The sequence below is a fragment of the Alligator sinensis genome, unplaced genomic scaffold (genome assembly GCF_000455745.1).
Source record: "Alligator sinensis unplaced genomic scaffold, ASM45574v1 scaffold1464_1, whole genome shotgun sequence".
Taxonomy (NCBI): domain Eukaryota; kingdom Metazoa; phylum Chordata; order Crocodylia; family Alligatoridae; genus Alligator; species Alligator sinensis.
In genome coordinates this window covers 10,252-13,800 of record NW_005843755.1, presented here as the reverse complement: position 1 = coordinate 13,800, position 3,549 = coordinate 10,252, and the positions used below count along the sequence as shown (strand labels likewise).

The following is a 3,549-nucleotide window of genomic DNA, read 5'->3' as shown; positions in this document are numbered from 1 at the left end:
TCTTTCTTGCATTAGTAGGTGAATCATAAGCAGGTCTAGGGAGGTGATACTTCCCCTCTATGCAGCACTTGTCAGGCTGCAGCTGGAGTTTTGTGTCTGGTTTTTTTGCATGTACTTCTTCCTGGTAAACCTTTACTGTCTGGACATCTTCTATTCCACAGTCACTCTGCCCAGGCTACTAATGAACTTCTGTACAGGGCACCAAGCCATCTTTTTTGGTGGCTGTTTAGCCAAACTGCACTTTTTCCATTTCCTGGGCAGCAGTAAGGCTCTATTGTTAGGTGTTATGGCCTATGACCGGTATGTGGCCATTTGCAGTCCATTACACTACACAGTGATCATGAGCCAGTGGGTCTGCCTGCTCCTGGCAGTTGGGACTTGGACCATTGGGCTTCTTACACTTCTTACTCTCCCTGCTGCACTCAGCCATGACCTCTCAGCTGCATTTCTGTGGCCTCAACCATGTATACCACATTTTTTGTGAGATCAAACCCCATTCTGGACTTGGATTGTAGCAGCACCAGCCTCAGCCTCAACCTCCTCAACATAATCACGAGTACCATTGCTCTGGGTCCTTGTGTGCTCACAGTCCTCTCCTGTGTCTACATCATCTCCTTCCTCCTCCTGAAAGTGTGTTGCCCTGTGGGGTCAGGCCAACTCTCAGGATCTCAATATTGTGTTGTTAGACAGGAGGGTGAGACATAATTGCACATATACTAACACACACATCAGTTAGGTGTGCACGCACACACACACACACACACTGTACCAACTCAAGCACATACACATCCAAACCAGCCTAGGCACGTGCATACATATAATCAATTCAAGCACATACCCACTACAGACCAAAAATTAGACAACAATCGGTTGTCAATACCCACACACTCGGATCACAAATCCATATATCACACACACGATGACATATATATATATATATATATATATATGTGTGTGTATATTCACCAGTAAACACACATACCACCCACCTACAAATACACACAGGTGAGTTCCTAACTTGGATGGCACAATATGTATTTGTGTGTTTGGGGTACTTAGGATACTTGAGGGGAAGGTTAAGGTGAGAGATAAAGTGTAAGGAGTGAAAGTTGCTGGAACCAGGATTAGAACTGGTAGACTAGAGAGAAGCTAGGCTGAGGAACTGAGGTTTGGGATTACTGAAGGTCAAGTGGCCCCAGGGTTACTTAAGGTCACTGGTGCAAGGGAAAAAGCCTGGTGGCAAGGAGGAGACAGCTAGGAAAGAAACTGAGGCAGAAACCTGGGATCTTGGGGCTGGAAACTGAGGCAGGCAGCTGGGAGTTTGGGGGGCAGATAAGTGGTGACAAGGGGGAAACAGTCATAAAACAGACAAAAACCCAACTTGGGGTTTCAAAATAGCAGGTTTATTAAACAGACAACACACTACACAGCCCCATGAAGTTATTGGTATGCACGCGTGCACTCATAATGGCAGCAAGAGAAAGAGGCTCAGTGGAAGGGTTGGAGCCCAGGTAGGGAAGAGAAACAGAGTCCAAGTCCTTGGTTGAAGAGGGGCTGGGGTGATAGCTACCTATCCAGGCTGGAAAGGGGTCTTTGTCTAGCAGGTGTTGTCCAGATGGGGGTCGCTGGCAGGGCCTCTGGGTGGATAGGTGGTGTGGTGTGATGCTGGTCCAGATGGAGAAGGTGTACAAAGGAGTCAGTCTTCACTACCCCTTTTAATGGGGCAGACTACCTATGATCTCCTATGGGGAGGGCCTGTCCAGGCAATGTCAGTCCTGTTCCAGAGGGTTCCAGATGTCCTTACTGAGCACATGAAGCCTTGGTGCAATGGTGGGTTGCCTCATCTTTTGTTTCTTGAATGCTGAGGGTGGTTCCATGGGCTGGGTCATTGGTCCAGGTATTGGTTTTGATGGTTTGGTTATTCAGAAGGAGCTATTTTTAGTCCTACTGCTATTGTTTCTCAAGCACCCTCATTCATCCCCATTCATTCAGGAACCAAGTTACATAGGAGGGGTAGGTATGAGTCATAAGTTACCCAACAGGGCATGGGGACAAGATAGAGACTTGACAAACAAAATGGAAACTTGACATGACTTAGGTCTACATATGTAAGATAGCATATATCATACAGTATCAGTAAAACAGTAATATAGAACAGTAAAAACAAATATAAACACAATAATTATACAATATAAAGAAGGAGAAGAAACAAACAAATAGAACATGCTACCAAAATAAAATGCCAAATCTTATCCTATGTGTTAACTCAATTATACTTATCTATAGGGAATAGAGAGGGAGAGACAAAGTCAGAAATGGTTGGGGAAAGGGAGGGAATGTATTTTAAAATAATAAAAAAAGAAATACTGGGGGTTTTGCTACACTCATGTGAAAACAGGAGCAAGGCTTTCTCCACCATGTTCTTCCTACCTCTCAGTAGTGACTTTGTATTATGGGACAGTGGTTTATACTTATATGAGTCCAACTGTTGGGCCCCAGCTCAAGTCTGGGATCGTGCCCGGTATGCAAAGGCCAATAAAGATACCAGGGGTGAAAGTACAAAGAAGGTTTATTGCTAGCAATAAAAGGTGCAAGCGGAATAATTTCACGTAACAAGCACACCAGATCACTATATCTAAGCATCTTTTATGCAGGAGTTTTTCAGCCTTCATAAGCATGCTTGTTTGCTGATTGGTTATAAGTGAGTGACGCAAGAAGTTCTTCACTGAGCATGTCTCTATACCTGTGTTTTAGCCATGTATCTCATTTACATACATGTATGTTTCATTAGCATACTTTTTCCCCACCTATGGGTGTGATTTTTAGTATTTTAATGAGCCCTTTTAACCCAGTTCCCTGTTTTTTCTTTTTGTTTTCAAGCCCCCTTTATCTAAGACTGTCTCCTCCTTATCATTGCAGATGGGCATTCGTCACATAACATTCTCTTCTGCTTCATCTTCGGGTAGTGCTTTCTAGGTCACTCCTTACACTACATCAGTGGGTTCTGTGGACGAAAAGATGATTGTTGCTCTTGTGTGCAGTGTCATCACCCCACCTTTAAATCCCCTCATTTATACCATGCGGAATGAAGATGTAAAATCTGCCAAGAGGAAAGTTGTAGGTAGAAGACTTCCATGAAAGGACATTGAGAAAGTGATTGCTTCTTCTCCTGCACTAGAATCTGCAACAATATTTCTCATGTGGTTTAACAGTCTCCATTAAGTTCCAGAATATTGACTGTAAAACCCATTCTTGTTCAGTAATATATGTACCTGTAGATTGGAAGGAACACATTAGAGACCTTTGCATAAGTGCATCCATCTTTTATACATCCTCCATTATATAAATATTGGAACACATTCTGGATAACCTTGCACAGAGGCAGGCTTAGAAGGCCAGATGCTATGTTTTTGCTGATTTCAACAGGGAAACGCAGACTTAGTGTTTGACCATAATAACATAAAGTAACTGAAATGATTTACCATAAGAAAAAGCCTCATTATCAGGGATCAAAACCTAATTGATAACTTCTAAAAGGCAACCCTAGTT

General features: G+C 43.2%; 1 pseudogene; it reads left to right on the top strand.

The window, feature by feature from the left end:
• The first annotated feature begins 109 nt into the window (after positions 1-109).
• Positions 110-3,138, top strand: LOC106723390 (annotated as a pseudogene).
• Positions 3,139-3,549: the final 411 nt, after the last annotated feature.